The sequence below is a fragment of the Salmo salar genome, unplaced genomic scaffold (assembly GCF_965601325.2).
Source record: "Salmo salar unplaced genomic scaffold, fSalSal1 ptg000005l, whole genome shotgun sequence".
Taxonomy (NCBI): Eukaryota; Metazoa; Chordata; class Actinopteri; order Salmoniformes; family Salmonidae; genus Salmo; species Salmo salar.
This window is the reverse complement of record NW_027675309.1, coordinates 635,734-655,296: the sequence shown is the minus strand read 5'-3', so window position 1 is coordinate 655,296 and position 19,563 is coordinate 635,734. Positions and strand designations below refer to the sequence as shown.

General features: G+C 39.4%; 2 long non-coding RNA genes across 2 annotated transcripts in view; both read left to right on the top strand.

Moving 5' to 3' along the window:
- Window positions 1–19,563, top strand: part of LOC123735945 (uncharacterized) — a 284,243-nt gene that overhangs the window by 69,216 nt on the left and 195,464 nt on the right. The gene's annotated exons all lie outside the window — the stretch shown is intronic.
- Window positions 7,615–19,295, top strand: LOC145865977 (uncharacterized). Its single transcript, XR_014383115.1, has 2 exons — window positions 7,615–7,868; window positions 18,137–19,295. It is a non-coding gene; the product is annotated as an uncharacterized LOC145865977 (long non-coding RNA).

Sequence of the window (19,563 nt, the reverse complement as noted above, 5' to 3'; positions counted from 1 at the left end):
GTATTCTCTGATGAACTGTCAGAGACCTTGATGTTGTGAATCTCTTCCCACAGTCATTACAGGGATACAGATTCTCTCCAGTGTGTGTTTTAAGGTGTATTTTTAGCTTTGATAGAATTGGGAAAATCTCCTCACAATGTAGGCAGTGGTGAGACCTCTTAGCTCTGTGATCTTCCTGCTGTTGCTCTCTGGATGTAGAGAATGGAGACCATGTTGAGACAATCTCCTCCTCCTCTTCTTCTTTAATGTTGACATTCAGCTCCAGTGTTTGACTGCAGTCTTCCAGCTTCACTGATTCCATCTCTGGATCCTGCAGTGCAAACTGGGCTCCACTGTCACAATCAGGACCCAGTGACTGTAGGTTTGGACTCAGTGTGGAAGGAGAGAGACAGGCTGGGATTGTCCTCACTGTTGACGTTACCGACCTCAGACTGTAGTAATAAAGAGAAAAGGACAGCACAGTTCTTGCGTTTTCCTTATTCTAAAGAATGGTGTGCGCCTAGCGGAACTTCCTGTTCCCCCCCACTACTACAGTGCAACAGCGACATCTATTGGACTTCATCCTGAAGTGATTTGTCTGTGTTTCTAGTCTAGAGGTTAACTGATCATTTCATGGTATGACTGTAAACACTGATAAAGTATCATATACATCATGTTGGTGTGACTGTAAACACTGATAAAGTATCATATAGATCATGTTGGTGTGACTGTAAACACTGATAAAGTATCATATACACCATGTTGGTATGACTGTAAACACTGATAAAGTATCATATACATCATGTTGGTGTGACTGTAAACACTGATAAAGTATCATATACATCATGTTGGTGTGACTGTAAACACTGATAAAGTATCATATACATCATGTTGGTGTGACTGTAAACACTGATAAAGTATCATATACATCATGTTGGTGTGACTGTAAACACTGATAAAGTATCATATACATCATGTTGATATGACTGTAAACACTGATAAAGTATCATATACATCATGTTGGTATGACTGTAAACACTGATAAAGTATCATATACATCATGTTGGTGTGACTGTAAACACTGATAAAGTATCATATACATCATGTTGGTGTGACTGTAAACACTGATAAAGTATCATATACATCATGTTGATATGACTGTAAACACTGATAAAGTATCATATACATCATGTTGGTGTGACTGTAAACACTGATAAAGTATCATATACATCATGTTGGTGTGACTGTAAACACTGATAAAGTATCATAAACATCATGTTGGTGTGACTGTAAACACTGATAAAGTATCATAAACATCATGTTGGTGTGACTGTAAAAGGGATTGGTTGGACAACAACAAAATAATCTCAAAATTAAAATTCAAGCATTATACGGCATTTTAAATGACTTGCCTAGTTAAATAAAATAAAACATATGACCATGGTTTGTTTATGTGGTCTATTCAGCATGGCTCTGTTCTGCCCTGCCTTGCCCCCTTGTGGAGATCAAAAGTTACTTTCTTACTGTTAGAACTCAAATCTGGGATTTTGTCAATGCAATAAACTATTTTTATGTTATTTGTAATATTGTTTTATTGCTATATCCTTATATTGTATTCTAATGAATAATTCCTCTTTATTCTGTACTTTCAGAAACCACAAACAGTATTTGCCAACATCATAACTGGAACTGGACATCTTCCCAGCTGAAGATTGAGGACAGCTTTTGTATGCTAACGTTCTCTCCTTAACAGTTTTACTGGATGGAAACACAGCAAGAAAACACATAGGCCAATATGTAATAGTCGTCTATTTTATTGAAGTATTGGTAGTTGGTTCAACAACAACTTGTTTTACTAGAGGACAAAAAAAATGGAATATGCATAACCCATATTTAATATTCATGCAGTGACTGAACAACAACTGCATTTCCACCCCCACCTCTAAAGGCATAGTATCATGGCAGGTCACCTGTCAAGTCACCTGTCAGGTCAGTCAGTCACTTATTGCTGCAGATGTGCTCAATAATGCTTGAGCTAGGGCTGGGCGATATGGACCAAAAGTCATATCCTGATATATTTAGGCTGAATATCGATATAAGATATATATCCTGATATTTCTTCCGCAAAGTGAGAGCAAATGTTCAGTCAAAGTCAAAGCCAGATATGACATGTCTCAAGTAGTTTTATTGAAAGCGGCTATTTCAGTGAACAGTTGAAAAATCAAATGAATAAATAATAAACAGGGCTCTTCACCTGGTTCAGATTAAATGCTCAGCTGTTCAAATAACAACAACATGTAAACATAAACACTGTAGAACAACAGGACGACCTTTTTGAAATCAAAGCTCCATAAGGTGCACATTTAAATAAATACAAATATCTTAAACAAAAATAGCCTATAAAATAAAATAGGCCTATCTTTTTCTGAAATAAATATTATATATATTTATGAGAAAAGTCAACTTTTTTTTAGTTTGACAACTTTAAATGGCTTATTAAAATCAAATTACAGATTTCTTCTCCTTTCTAACAAATCCACAGATGCAAATAACGAACATTACAAAATAATAAACTATGACAAACCCTAGTAAGGGCAGCAATTATATATAAATAAAGAACAAAATAAAGTGCTCAGTTTGAGAAAATGTGTTTTAAACATCAGCCTGAGATTACCATTTGCTTTTTGTTAACTCAATTTCTTATCTGAACAGCCTCAACCAGTTGCACAAGAAACAGACTATCAACTCAATAAACATTTTCCCCCTCTTTTTTTACTTTGATAAACAGTAATGCTGTCTTGAGGTAGACATTAGAAGACAAGCGTGTCCTCCTTCATTTAAAGATTTTGTGCGAGAAACACCAGCCTGTCAACGGCATCCGGCTTCAGAGATGCTCTGTGGCAGGTCACGATATTGCCACTGCAGCTGAAAACCCTTTCGGAGGGTGAACTGGTAGCTGGTACCAAGAGATACTTTTTTGCCAGGTGGCTCAGAGCTGGAAAGACAACTTCATGATCCTTCCACCACTTGAGGGGATCAGTGTCACTCTCCACACTTGCTGACTGCAAGTAACTTGACAGTTCATTTTCAATAGCCTCCCTCTTGGTTGGTGGTGCAGTGGTGGTGGCTGTGCGCTGCTTGAAGAAGCTTGCCAGTGTCTTAGCTTTTGGTGCCACTGCTGCTTCTCCATCTGCAGGCTCAGGCACAGTTGGCACACGTAGGTAAGGCGGTTGACAGCTGCTCTGATCAGCCAGTAGCGTCTCCACCTCCAAGACAGCTCTGTGCTTCAATGCATCAACTTTTTCACTTGGGATATAGGTGGCCCTGAAGCGTGGATCCACAAATGAAGCCATCTCCAATAGGTCAGTAGTGGCTGGGTCAGAATACTTGCGGTTGAGGTACTCAACAATGCCGGTCTTGATCGATTTGCAAAGCTCGCTATCACCCTCTTCACATGCCAGGAGACTTTCGTTAAAAAGGTGCAGCACAGGTTTTACATATGATAGAGTGACGTACTCCTCACCTGACAAAGCATCGGTAAAGTCCTGGAGAGGTTTCAGGACCTTTTGGACTGCTTCTAGGACCTCTAAGTCCTGCCAGGTAGGGACAAGGTGCCTGGTCTTTTTGTCATTAGACAGGACTTTGGCCAGTGCTCCTTCCTGCTCCAGGACTCTCTCTATCATCTGCTGCCTTGATCCCCAGCGTGTGGCAGACTCGGTTATGAGTTGGTGACTTGGCAGACCCAGCTGAATCTGGACTTCAGCAAGATGTCTCCTTTTCTTCCAGCTGTACCAAAAACAGCTTACAATTCTCTTGCACAGAGAAATGGCCCGGGTGACGCGCTTGTCATTCATGCCATGTCCTGTCAGAATCATAAAAAAACTATTAAACAAATGTGCTTATGCGAGGAAATTTGACTCTGTTTTCACTTTAACACACTCATACAACTAAGTGCTTTCCAAAATCAAGCTTTAGAAATATTCTACATTAATATTTTCTTGTTTCATAGTTTATTTTTTTTTAATCAACGCCAGTCCTAATCATAAATATCAAATATTATATTCATTTATTTTGTGAATTTTAATCCTGTAAGTGATTTTTATGTATTATTATTTGTGTATAATTTATAAATGATGACTATACTGTATGTACATTTACTGATGTTTCGTTCTTGTTGTTGTTCTTAGTATTTATGCTTAGTATTTAATGCTACTTCATATTTCTACTCCACTAAAAACTCCACAATGTTTAGGCCTACCTACGTGTCAACATTAGTTTCTAGTTACTTTGCAGTTGGCTCTTCAATCCAGAGAAAAAACTATAGTCTATCATAATAACTAAATATGTTACCTTGATGATATCAACAGGCTAACCAGCCTTTTAAAGTCATAATTACCTCACCTTTACCAGCTGTAACATTAAAGTGGTAAACACATCAATGCATCACTAATTCTTATCCAATAACCTAATAAATATGGTTCTGATATCTACCATCCTGTATTGTAAGTGATTTTACTTTTAGCACTTTATGTTTTGTGTTTTATTAATCAATTTTTGGCCAAGACAGCAGCATAAAACAAAACAAGTTGCAGACAGACACAAAGGAAAATAATGAAAAACTAATATTTTAATATGTGTTTTTCTTTAAAGTAAAATATGTGAATACTCCTTAATAAAACACTGCACTCCCCAATAGCCAAGTGTAGTCTGACCGAAGCACTGCATCCTCATCGTTCAGCTCCACCGCTCTGACCACGTCGCTCCCGTTGGCGGTTGTTATAGCAACCGGATGCTTTTCTTGGAGTTTCCCAGCTTGCGTCCTGCGAGGCCTCAGCTATATGCTCACCGGTGTGATCCTGGGGGGAAATAACTTGTTTTGGAGACACGACGCTGTTTTCATCTCCCCCAGTCGTTGAATGAAGTGAACATGTCACGCTTCATGTAAAGGCTCACATTGTCCTGCTCGACCCACATATCGCTGGTCAACGCCAAAATGGGTCCCGTTAGCGAGCCGGTCAGCAAGGCTCTGCCTGACTTCAGTGGACATTTGTGGCAGTGCTTCTCGTGTAAAGTAGTTGGGAAGCTCATATCTCGGGTCCATAGTTTTCAGTAGCTTTTTTGAATCCGACTTGTTCCACAGTTGCAACAGGGACCATATCTTTAGCAATGTGATAGGACACCGCTGTAGTTATAGTACACCACTTGCCAATTTTCTTTTCATAAAGGCTCACTGCGGGAAAATGAAGTTTGCAGTGAGCTTTGTTTCGGGGCTGGAGCTTTATCGGGTTGTCGACGGCTTGCGGCTGGGGCTTCTGCAGTGCGCAGTTTCACACACTCTTCGTATTGCAGTTTGTGCCACTGTTTTAGGTGGTGAAAAAGATTTGTAGTGCTTCCACCCCTGGCTGTAACTTTTTTTTATGGCACTGCCTACATATAACGTGATTTTGTTGCTCATCTGATACTTTGAATCCGAACCATCTCCAAATGACTGAGCCAATGCTTTTTCTTTTACTAACCAATTCCTCGTCAAAACGCTCCGCAGACGCTGTTGCTTCCTCCATGTTTGTTGAAGTGTCTGTTCCTGCCCCTCCGCCCTCTGTGCATGAAAGAGGAGGCGCGGGGAGCAGCGCAGAGAGCTCCGGGTCTGCAGCTTGCTTGGAGCAAGGATCAAAGCGCAAATTTCAACTATATCGATATATGCGAAATGGTCTAATTTCATATCACATTTAAAATATATCGATATATTTTTTATATCGATATATCGCCCAGCCCTACTGGTAGGCCCATTTAAATACCTTTTTTGGACATTTCAAGATAGCAGATGTTTGAGTTGGGTCTATTAACACAGCTGTGAGTTGTTATTTTTTTCATTTTTTCATTTTTGACAAAATGAGCACTCCTGGAAGTGACAGATTTTGACTCATATTGAGTGATAAGACTGAGCGATTTAAAAACAATTTTTCAACATTTCAAGATAGCAGTTAGTTCAGTTTGATCTTATTAAAGACAGCTGTATCATTTTTGTATTCATTTTGACATATTTTTTGGGACCACTTCTTTTGCTCTGTTTGAAGGGTGTCAGCTTCTTCTCAGGAAGAGAATCACTTGACCTTTCGACAAATTTTGGGTTAGTTCGACTCATTTTGGATTAGTTCTCTCAAGAAGAGGAAGGACCTGATCCTAGATCATAATGAATCAGATTACATGGAGAGGGGGGGACCTGATCCTAGATCATAATGAATCAGATTACATGGAGAGGGGGACCTGATCCTAGATCATAATGAATCAGATTACATGGAGAGGGGGACCTGATCCTAGATCATAATGAATCAGATTACATGGAGAGGGGGGACCTGATCCTATATCATAATGAATCAGATTACATGGAGAGGGGGGACCCAATCCTAGATCATAATGAATCAGATTACATGGAGAGGGGGGGACCTGATCCTAGATCATAATGAATCAGATTACATGGAGAGGGGGGACCCAATCCTAGATCATAATGAATCAGATTACATGGAGAGGGGGGACCTGATCCTAGATCATAATGAATCAGATTACATGGAGAGGGGGACCTGATCCTAGATCATAATGAATCAGATTACATGGAGAGGGGGACCTGATCCTAGATCATAATGAATCAGATTACATGGAGAGGGGGGACCTGATCCTAGATCATAATGAATCAGATAACATGGAGAGGGGGGACCTGATCCTATGTCATAATGAATCAGATTACATGGAGAGGAGGACCTGATCCTAGATCATAATGAATCAGATTACATGGAGAGGGGGGACCTGATCCTAGATCATAATGAATCAGATTACATGGAGAGGGGGGACCTGATCCTAGATCATAATGAATCAGATTACATGGAGAGGGGGAACTGATCCTAGATCATAATGAATCAGATTACATGGAGAGGGGGGACCTGATCCTATGTCATAATGAATCAGATTACAATGAGAGGAGGGACCTGATCCTAGATCATAATGAATCAGATTACATGGAGAGGAGGGACCTGATCCTAGATCATAATGAATCAGATTACATGGAGAGGGGGGACCTGATCCTAGATCATAATGAATCAGATTACATGGAGAGGGGGACCTGATCCTAGATCATAATGAATCAGATTACATGGAGAGGGGGGACCTGATCCTAGATCATAATGAATCAGATTACATGGAGAGGAGGACCTGATCCTAGATCATAATGAATCAGATTACATGGAGAGGGGGGACCTGATCCTAGATCATAATGAATCAGATTACATGGATAGGGGGGACCTGATCCTAGATCATAATTAATCAGATTACATGGAGAGGGGGGACCTGATCCTAGATCATAATGAATCAGATTACTTGGAGAGGGGGGACCTGATCCTATGTCATAATGAATCAGATTACATGGAGAGGGGGACCTGATCCTAGATCATAATGAATCAGATTAAATGGAGAGGGGGGACCTGATCCTAGATCATAATGAATCAGATTACATGGAGAGGAGGGACCTGATCCTAGATCATAATGAATCAGATTACTTGGAGAGGGGGACCTGATCCTAGATCATAATGAATCAGATTAAATGGAGAGGGGGGACCTGATCCTAGATCATAATGAATCAGATTACATGGAGAGGGGGACCTGATCCTAGATCAGCACTCCTCCTCTGGGACACTGCCTGTATAAAACAGAACACATTGTTGTAAAGTCTAGGTTCAGCAGGTGTTTACTGCCATCTAGTGGATGATACCAATAAAACACTTTATTTTCAGGGTGGGGAGACGGCTGATTGAAACCGAAAGTAAAGTTGTTCTTTTGTTCAGGATCCATTTTGAGACGACAGAGCAGAAGACACTATATGGAGATTATTGAAAAATAAAGTAAGTGTTTCTGAACATTAATTTATTCTAATCGACAGAGTAAGAGAATGAATACCAGGAATGAGATATTACTAGTTAGTAGAACTGCTACTTGAGCTGAGTTGCTGACAGACAGCAGTTTTCAAAGTGGAAACTAATCAGTAGGTCTACATGTTATCAGTAAAACGTCTGGTAAAGATGGTGGAGGAGCTTTTACATTATATGGTTTTATGTTTATCTCAGGGTTTCTCAATCCTTTTGTTCTTACCAGCACTTACACACCTGATTCAACTAATCATTAAATATTTTAAGACAGTTTAATATTTGAGGCATAGAAATTAACATTCTCAAATTAAAACCTTTTGGGTTTGTAGGCCTGTTAACAATTATTATAGTCCTACAGTAACTCACATTCTGGAGGAAAAAGCACAGCTAAAATTGGTTTCCAGTAAATTATATGTTTATCAAAAATAATGTAAGAGAGATGTCTTGAAGAAACGCATCTGGGTTTAGAACTCTGTGTCTCAGTGCCCTGCGACAGTGGAAAGTTCGTTTTGCATGGCCCGGTGCTACAGGTGAGTGGAGTTTTATTTTAAGGCACAATGGAATGGTCTAAAATGCGTAAACTCTGCTCACCCGGGGAGCCGGGCAATGCAAAACGAATTCACCCAGTGACCGTTACATTATTTCCTTATATGAAATTGAAAGTAACTTTGTAGCCCACGCAGTTACAAAATGTCTGTTGAAACTGTGGCTCATATGTCTCTAGAATATTAGAACAGTGGTGGAAAAAGTACTCAATTCTCATACTTGAGTAAAAGTAAAGACACCTTAATAGAAAATGACTCAATTAAAAGGGAAAGTCACCCAGTAAAATACTTCTTCAGTAAAAGTCAAAGTATTTGGTTTCAAATATAATTAAGTATCAAAAGTAAATGTAATTGCTAAAATATACTTAATTAAGCATCAATAGTAAAAGTAAAGAAGTGATAGTTTAAAATTCCTTTTATTAAGCAAACCAGACGGCACAATTTTCTTGTTATTTTAATTTACGGATAGCCAGAGTCACACTCCAACACTCAGACATCATTTAAAAATGAAGCATTTGTGTTTAGTGAGTCTGCCAGATCAGAGGCAGTAGGGATGACCAGGGTTGTTCTCTTGATAATTGTGCAAATTGGACAATTTTCTGTCCTGCTAAGCATTCAAAATGCAACGAGTACTTTTGGGTGTCAGGGAAAATGTATGCAGTAAAAAGTACTTAATTTTCTTTTTGAATGTAGTGAATTAAAAGTAAAAGTTGTTAAAAATATAGATAGTAAAGGACAGATACCCCCAAAAACGACTTAAGTAGTACTTTAAAGTATTTTTACTGAAGTACTTTACACCACTGCATTAGAAGACAGATAAATGTGATGATTTGAAGGAAAGACGAGCAGATTCTGGTAGGTAGGCTACAAACTACTATAAAGTTAGGTCGTCGTCAGACATTCAACAGTCACAGTAGGTTTGAGCTACAGTATGATCACTAATCATGCCGACAAACCTGATGGTCTCGGTTGGAAATGTTGTGAAAAAGTATCTGGCCTCGGCTATAAATATCTGGCATTACTCATCTCATATGTATATACTGTATTCTATACTGTTCTACTGTATCTTAGTCTATGTATTACTCATCTCATATGTATATACTGTATTCTATACTATTCTACTGTATCTGTCTATGTATTACTCATCTCATATGTATATACTGTATTCTATACTATTCTACTGTATCTGTCTATGTATTACTCATCTCATATGTATATACTGTATTCTATACTATTCTACTGTATCTGTCTATGTATTACTCATCTCATATGTATATACTGTATTCTATCCTATTCTACTGTATCTGTCTATGTATTACTCATCTCATATGTATATACTGTATTCTATCCTATTCTACTGTATCTTAGTCTATGTATTACTCATCTCATATGTATATACTGTATTCTATACTATTCTACTGTATCTGTCTATGTATTACTCATCTAATATGTATATACTGTATTCTATCCTATTCTACTGTATCTTAGTCTATGTATTACTCATCTCATATGTATATACTGTATTCTATCCTATTCTACTGTATCTGTCTATGTATTACTCATCTCATATGTATATACTGTATTCTATTCTACTGTATCTGTCTATGCAGCGTTGACATTGCTCGTCCATATATTTATATATTCTTATTCTTATTCCATTACTTAGATTTGTGTGTATTAGGTATTTGCTGTGAAATTGTTAGATATTACTGCACTGTTGGAGCTACGAACACAAGCATTTCACTACACCCGCAACAACAACTGCTAAACACATGTGACTTCATTTCTTATGAAATTGTTTTTTCCCCACTCATTCATCTCTTTACGTTGCTTATTTATATTCAGTGGCCTGGCTGCATCCAGACTGTCAAAGGCCCATCCTGGTAGATCTGAACCTAATGCAGCTTGGAGTGATCAGATGACAGAAGTCACATTTAGGTGCCAGGTCTTCAGCAGGCTTGAAACGTGATACTGATTTTCATACTAAGAGGGACCAGGAGTCTGTTGATTGGCCAGTCATTGGGTTCATTTGTTGAAATCAAATCAAGCTTTATTTATACAGCACATTTCAGACATGGATCCAACACAATGGCTTCATAGGAAAAAACAAAAATAAACAATTATTTACCACAACAAACATAAGTGGATAAAAAACAGAAGGTTAACAACTGAAAGATGGAAATGCCATCGATTAAAATACTAAGAATTGGATGCAATATCCAACCCAAAATACCAGCTTGTTTTACTACATTGTTTGTTGTTACGTTCCCCACCAAGAAAAATCTCAAATGTTTCTCAAACAGAAGAGGGACTAACAAAGACTCACTGACAACAACCACAACTAAACAGGTGGGGTTTTAGGAGGGGTTCTGAAAGACACTATGGGGGTGTCCACTGGAAGTTGACTAGTAACAACAACTGGGACATAAAAGACACCCACCATGAGACCCACTAAATCTGCCCAAGAAGAGGAAAACAAAAGAAAAACCCACACCAAACTTAAAGACAGGAAGCAAACCAAAAAGGTGGAGCAACTAAAGGTGTTGACTCTCCACATGTATCAAGACAACTGGAGCACTGGGCCAGACACTCTTAAATAGAACCTGGACCAGCTCAGGTGAAACACCTTCCCACTAACGAGATGGACAAGCCAGCACAGGTGTAACACATACTGACTAACGAGGTGACACCAATCAGTGCGTCCTACGTGCGAACGAGCTAGACGTGCTAACGAGCTAGACGTGCTAACGAGCTAGACGTGCTAACGAGCTAGACGTGCTAAAGTCCAACTTCAAAACATAAATGGAAAAACCAAAGCCTGTAACACCTTCCCCCTTAAGACAACAAATATATCCTACATTTCTTTTGGACAAGTTTGCTTACCACCAACAGAAAACAATTTAATTTCCCAATATAATCAACTACAATGCTTCACCTTCACCAATATAAACATGGTGTCTACTGGCTGTCAACTATTAAAAAGAATTAAAAAAAACACGTATTTCTAAATAATAATATACAATCGTATTTTTTGTCCTTTTTCTTTCCATAGAATCCTTCCTAAAACTCACTAGCTTCTAGAACTCTCGTCTTCCTAAAACTCACTAGTTTCTAGAACTCTCGTCTTCCTAAAACTCACTAGCTTCTAGAACTCTCGTCTTCCTAAAACTCACTAGCTTCTAGAACTCTCGTCTTCCTAAAACTCACTAGCTTCTAGAACTCTCGTCTTCCTAAAACTCACTAGCTTCTAGAACTCTCGTCTTCCTAAAACTCACTAGCTTCTAGAACTCTCGTCTTCCTAAAACTAACTAGCTTCTAGAACTCTCATCTTCCTAAAACTCACTAGCTTCTAGAACTCTCGTCTTCCTAAAACTCACTAGCTTCTAGAACTCTCGTCTTCCTAAAACTCACTAGCTTCTAGAACTCTCGTCTTCCTAAAACTCACTAGCTTCTAGAACTCTCGTCTTCCTAAAACTCACTAGCTTCTAGAACTCTCGTCTTCCTAAAACTCACTAGCTTCTAGAACTCTCGTCTTCCTAAAACTCACTAGCTTCTAGAACTCTCGTCCCCTTGGAACGAGCCCAAACAAAACTCATCTCCAATACGGAAAAACATGCAGTCATAATAAATTGTGATCCATGGCAATGCACTGGCTAAACACAAAACACTCAACTTTTTAACTGCCCACCCTTGAGACAATCAGCAACCAAGTTGTCCTCACCACAGACATGTCTGATTTCAAGAGGAAACTCCTGAAATATCCATAGTAACTTTCCACCTCACTGCAGAGCTTCTCTCTCTATTCAGGGTTCACTAGATAGGCATGTTGTTGGATCGGGGCCCAGTCCCCAATGTCATGCTCTAGTACATTTGGGTTGGCACATCTGAGAATGAACCCTGATATTCTAAAAGCAGGATAACAATATCAATATAATTGTACCCAAAAATTGTCAGTTGGTTGCATGAATAAGTATTACATGAATTGTAAATATGAAATATCAAAACCAAATGTACACCCCTTTGTTAATACATATTGACAATAAAGAACCTAATGGTGAGGCATGAAATAATAAAAAAAATCTGATTTTGTCAGGCTGAATGTTTTAAATTTTTTACATTTTACATTTTAGTCATTTAGCAGACGCTCTTATCCAGAGCGACGTACAGTAGTGAATGCATATATTTCATTAAAAAAAAATTGTACTTTTTTATTTTATTTTTTATAAATATGAGGTGATTTGAGTCATGCTTCTTCAGTAGTGGAATAAAGACAATTAGCACTTGAATGTTGTAAATAAATACTGGAGTGATGTAGGATTGTTAATAAAATTGATTATAGACCAATTTATTATACTGCGTCCATGTGTATAGGCTGCAAGTACGTTGAAATGAAGCTGTTTTCAAGTCATTGAAAAAACGACCAGAAAATACCTCTTTTCAACTTTCACTTTCAACTACAACGAACATATATTGGATGTCGGGCATAGTCTTATTTTCAACGTCTTTTCAATGACATGTTGCTAGGTGTTGATATCCCCAATGTCAAAACACAGTTTTAACGTGTCCAAATCAATAACCAATAAGCAGAAACAGTTGGTGATATATTGAAAACCTAAACATTTCGAAGTGTTGCATTTTGATTCAAGTGGGTCACCAACATGGTAAGTGTAATACATTTTTTTTGTCACTTTTTGTTAAATCTCATAAATAGTAACTCTTCCAATTCAGAGTCTGGATTTTCCCCCTGAGGCTAATATCCATATCATGTTGAAATCAATAGAACAGGGGACAAACGTTTAGGGTTCTACATTGTGACATCATTAAAATACTCCTACTACAATGTTTAAACATTCTACATTGTGACATTAATTCATTGATATCATGGAACAACTCCTTCATGAATTTTCTGGTGTTTAATCAGAGAGCGTTTTATCAAAGTATCTCTTGTCACACTGATCACAGCCATAAGGTTTCTCTCCTGTGTGTGTTCTCTGGTGTTTAGTCAGACTGCTAGTTGTAGTAAAACTCTTCCCACATTGATCACAGCTAAAAGATTTCTTTCCTGTGTGTGTTCTATGGTGTATCTTCAGATGGCTAGAACGAAAAAAACTCTTCCCACATTGATCACAGCTATATGATTTCTCTCCTGTGTGTGTTCTATGGTGTACCTTCAGACTGCTAGAACAAAAAAAACTCTTCCCACATTGAGTACAGCTATATGATTTCTCTCCTGTGTGTGTTCTATGGTGTGCTGTCAGGCTACCTAACAGGGCATAACTCCTTCCACATTGATTACAGCTAAAAGGTTTCTCTCCTGTGTGTGTTCTCTGATGTGATATCAGGCTTCTTGACTTGGTAAAACTCTTCCCACATTGAGAACAGCCAAAAGGTTTCTCTTCAGTGTGAATTCTTTGATGTATTTTAAGTTTTTCTGATGAGGTGAATCTTTTCCCACAGTCAGAGCAGCAGTGAGATTTCTTCCCTGTGGGTCTCTGCAGGTGTTTCTTGAGGAGTTCTGATCTGGAGAGACTCTTCTCTGCCTCGTCAGCATCATGAGGTTGTTGAGGCTCCCCAGAGGATCCACGATAGTCCCATCTCTCCTGTGTGAACAACAAAGTCATACAGATGGTTAAATGCCCACAACAGCAGAAATCCACTGTTTATTTGAGGTAAAAAGGGATGACCAGAGAGTACCCATGAAGTTGTACAACATTTGACAAGACTATCTTAAGACAGTCAAGACCTAAGCAGTGTGCCAGATGACTTTTGGCCTCCAATATAGGCCCCTTTCTGTGTTTGCTAAAATTGCAGCGATGCACACGCAATTTGGTTGTAGAAACTCCTCCATTCTAAAGAGGAAACCACTAGTCATGGATGTAGTATATCTGGTAATGAGGAAACCACTAGTTGTGGATGTAGTATATCTGCTAATGAGGAAACCACTAGTTATGGATGTAGTATATCTGGTAATGAGGAAACCGCTAGTTATGGATGTAGGGATTTCTCCCCTAGCTCCACAATGAAATAGGGTGCAGGCCAGGCAGCAGGCTGTTAGTAAGCCTGCCAGCTTAGTGGAGTCTGCCACTAGCACAGTCAGTGTATTCAGCTCAGCTTTCCCCATTGAGACCGTGTCTGTGCCTCGACCTAGGTTGGGCAAAACTAAACATGGCGGTGTTCGCCTTAGCAATCTCACTAGAATAAAGACCTCCTCCATTCCTGCCATTATTGAAAGAGATTGTGATACCTCACATCTCAAAATTGGGTTGCTTAATGTTAGATCCCTCACTTCCAAGGCAGTTATAGTCAATGAACTAATCACTGATCATAATCTTGATGTGATTGGCCTGACTGAAACATGGCTTAAGCCTGATGAATTTACTGTGTTAAATGAGGCCTCACCCCCTGGTTACACTAGTGACCATACCCCCCGTTCATCCGGCAAAGGCGGAGGTGTTGCTAACATTTACGATAGCAAATTTCAATTTACAAAAAAAAAAAACAATGACGTTTTCGTCTTTTGAGCTTCTAGTCATGAAATCTATGCAGCCTACACACTCACTTTTTATAGCTACTGTTTACAGGCCTCCTGGGCCATATGCAGTGTTCCTCACTGAGTTCCCTGAATTCCTATCGGATCTTGTAGTCATCGCAGATAATATTCTAATTTTTGGTGACTTTAATATTCACATGGAAAAGTCCACAGACCCACTCCAAAAGGCTTTCGGAGCCATCATCGACTCAGTGGGTTTTGTCCAACATGTCTCTGGACCTACTCACTGCCACAGTCATACTCTGGACTTAGTTTTGTCCCATGGAATAAATGTTGTGGATCTTAATGTTTTTCCTCATAATCCTGGACTATCGGACCACCATTTTATTACGTTTGCAATCGCAACAAATAATCTGCTCAAACCCCAACCAAGAAGCATTAAAAGTTGTGCTATAAATTCTCAGACAACCCAAAGATTCCTTGATGCCGTTCCAGACTCCTTCTGCCTGCCCAAGGACGTCAGAGGACAAAAATCAGTTAACCACCTAACCGAGGAACTCAATTTAACCTTGCGCAATACCCTAGATGCAGTTGCACCCCTAAAAACTAAAAACATCTGTCATAAGAAACTAGCTCCCTGGTATACAGAAAATACACGAGCTCTGAAGCAAGCTTCCAGAAAATTGGAACGGAAATGGCGCCACACCAAACTGGAAGTCTTCCGACTAGCTTGGAAAGACAGTACCGTGCAGTATCGAAGAGCCCTCACTGCTGCTCGATCATCCTATTTTTCCAACTTAATTGAGGAAAATAAGAACAATCCGAAATTTCTTTTTGATACTGTCGCAAAGCTAACTAAAAAGCAGCATTCCCCAAGAGAGGATGGCTCTCACTTCAGCAGTAATGAATTCATGAACTTCTTTGAGGAAAAGATCATGATCATTAGAAAGCAAATTACAGACTCCTCTTTAAATCTGCGTATTCCTCCAAAGCTCCATTGTCCTGAGTCTGCACAACTCTGCCAGGACCTAGGATCAAGGGAGACACTAAAGTGTTTTAGTACTATATCTCTTGACACAATGATGAAAATAATCATGGCCTCTAAACCTTCAAGCTGCATACTGGACCCTATTCCAACTAAACTACTGAAAGAGCTGCTTTCTGTGCTTGGCCCTCCTATGTTGAACATAATAAACGGCTCTCTATCCACCGGATGTGTACCAAACTCACTAAAAGTGGCAGTAATAGAGCCTCTCTTGAAAAAGCCAAATCTTGACCCAGAAATTATAAAAAAACTATCGGCCTGTATCGAATCTTCCATTCCTCTCAAACATTTTAGAAAAAGCTGTTGCGCAGCAACTCACTGCCTTCCTGAAGACAAACAATGTATACGAAACGCTTCAGTCTGGTTTTAGACCCCATCATAGCACTGAGACTGCACTTGTGAAGGTGGTAAATGACATTTTAATGACGTCAGACCGAGGCTCTGCATCTGTCCTCGTGCTCCTAGATCTTAGCGCTGCTTTTGATACCATCGGTCACCACATTCTTTTGGAGAGATTGGAAACCCAAATTGGTCTACATGGACAAGTTCTGGCCTGGTTTAGATCTTATCTGTCGGAAAGATATCAGTTTGTCTCTGTGAATGGTTTGTCCTCTGACAAATCAACTGTAAATTTTGGTGTTCCTCAAGGTTCCGTTTTAGGACCATTATTGTTTTCACTATATATTTTACCTCTTGGGGATGTCATTCGAAAACAAAATGTTAAATTTCACTGCTATGCGGATGACACACAGCTGTACATTTCAATGAAACATGGTGAAGCCCCAAAATTCCCCTCGCTAGAAGCCTGTGTCTCAGACATAAGGAAGTGGATGGCTGCAAACGTTCTACTTTTAAACTTGGACAAAACAGAGATGCTTGTTCTAGGTCCCAAGAAACAAAGATATCTTCTGCTGAATCTGACAATTAATCTGGATGGTTGTAAAGTTGTCTCAAATAAAACTGTGAAGGACCTCGGCGTAACTCTGGACCCTGATCTCTCTTTTGAAGAACATATCAAGACTGTTTCAAGGACAGCTTTATTCCATCTACGTAACATTGCAAAAATCAGAAACTTTCTGTCCAAAAATGACGCAGAAAAATTAATCCATACCTTTGTTACTTCTAGGCTGGACTACTGCAATGCTCTACTTTCTGGCTACCCGGATAAAGCACTAAATAAACTTCAGTTAGTGCTAAATACGGCTGCTAGAATCCTGACTAGAACCAAAAAAATTGATCATATTACTCCAGTGCTAGCCTCCCTACACTGGCTTCCAATTAAGGCAAGGGCTGATTTCAAGGTTCTACTGCTAACCTACAAAGCATTACATGGGCTTGCTCCTACCTATCTTTCCGATTTGGTCCTGCCGTACATACCTACACGTACGCTACGGTCACAAAACGCGGGCCTTCTAATTGTTCCTAGAATTTCTAAGCAAACAGCTGGAGGCAGGGCTTTCTCCTATAGAGCTCCATTTTTATGGAATTGTCTGCCTACCCATGTCAGCGACGCAGACTCAGTCTCAACCTTTAATTCTTTACTGAAGACATATCTCTTCAGTAGGTCCTATGATTAAGTGTAGTCTGGCCCAGGGGTGTGAAGGTGAATGGAAAGGCTGGAGCAACGAACTGCCCTTGCTGTCTCTGCCTGGCCGGTTCCCCTCTTTCCACTGGGATTCTCTGCCTCTACCCCTATTACAGGGGCTGAGTCACTGGCTTAATGGTGTTCTTCCATGCCGTCCCTGGGAAGGGTGCGTCACTTGAGTGGGTTGAGTCACAGATGTGGTCTTCCTGTCTGGGTTGGCACCCCCCTTGGGTTGTGCCGTGGCAGAGATCTTTGTGGGCTATACTCGGCCTTGTCCCGGGATGGTATGTTGGTGGTTGGAGATATCCCTCCAGTGATGTGGGGGCTGTGCTTTGGCAAACTGGGTGGGGTTATATCCTACCTGTTTGGCCCTGTCCGGGAGTTTCATCGGATAGGGCCACAGTGTCTCTTGGCCCCTCCTGTCTCAGCCTCCAGTATTTATGCTGCAGTAGTTTATGTGTCGGGGGGCTAGGGTCAGTCTGTCACATCTGGAGTAATTCTCTTGTTTTTTCCGGTGTCCTGTGTGAATTTAAATATGCTCTCTCTAATTCTCTCTTTCTCTCTTTCTTTCTCTCGGAGGACCTGAGCCCTAGGACCATGCCTCAGGACTACCTGGCTTGATGACTCCTTGCTGTCCCCAGTTCACCATGCATTGCTGCTGCTCCAGTTCCAACTGTTCTGCCTACAGCTTTGGAACCCTGACCTGTTCACCGGACGTGCTACCTGTCCCAGACCTGCTGTTTTCAAGTCTCTAGAGACAGCAGGAGCGGTAGAGATACTCTCAAAGATCGGCTATGAAAAAGCCAACTGACACTTACTCTTGTGTTACTGACTTGTTGCACCCTCGACAACTACTATGATTATTATTATTTGACCATGCTGGTCATTTATGAACATTTGAACATCTTGGCCATGTGCTGTTATAATCTCCACCCGGCACAGCCAGAAGAGGACTGGCCACCCCTCATAGCCTGGTTCCTCTCTAGGTTTCTTCCTAGGTTTTTGGCCTTTCTAGGGAGTTTTTCCTAGCCACCGTGCTTCTTTCACATGCATTGCTTGCTGTTTGGGGTTTTAGGCTGGGTTTCTGTACAGCACTTTGAGATATCAGCTGATGTAAGAAGGGCTATATAAATACATTTGATTTGATTTGATTTATTTCAGCTTTTATTTCTTTCATCACATTCCCAGTGGGTCAGAAGTTTACATACACTCAATTAGTATTTGGTAGCATTCCCTTTAAATTGTTTAACTTGGGTCATACGTTTCGGGTAGCCTTCCACAAGCTTCCCACAATAAGTTAGGTGAATTTTGGCCCATTCCTCCTGACAGAGCTGGTGTAACTGAGTCAGGTAATCACTAAATGAAATATCCAAAATACAGTATATTATTTTATTGTTTTGTTTTTTAAAGAAATGTATTGAAATGTATTCTTTAGGATGTCTATTTATAGTAATTTTTTCCTTTGAATTAAAGAGCCGTTGTATTGAACACTGTGATGTTTAACAGTGAGAACGGCAGAATGGTCAACTTACTAAATGAAATGAGAGTTTGACTGTGTGATAATAGGTTGCTTCTTGTGTAAATATTTTCTATATTATTTTATTAACTGTAATTGAATTTTACCTTAACCATTGTCAACGTACAGTTCCAAGACTGTATGTTTAGCCTTGGTATTGCTATCATTTTATTATACGGATTTAAATTGAAAATAAGTGATACAAAATTGTATCACATTACATTTTTTGTCATCTTTGAATATGTTTATATGTTTATTATCTTCAAATAATATTTATCTTCAAATAATATTTTTCTTCAAATAATATTTTATCTTCAAATAGTATTTATCTTCAATTAATATTTATCTTCAAATAATATTTTTGCAGGAATCTCCTTGCGAATGATTTTGCCGAAGATTGTATCTCCGCCGGCCTGGGCACACGGTTTTATCTTCAAATAATATTTATCTTCAAATAATATTTTTGCAGGAATCTCCTTGCGAATGATTT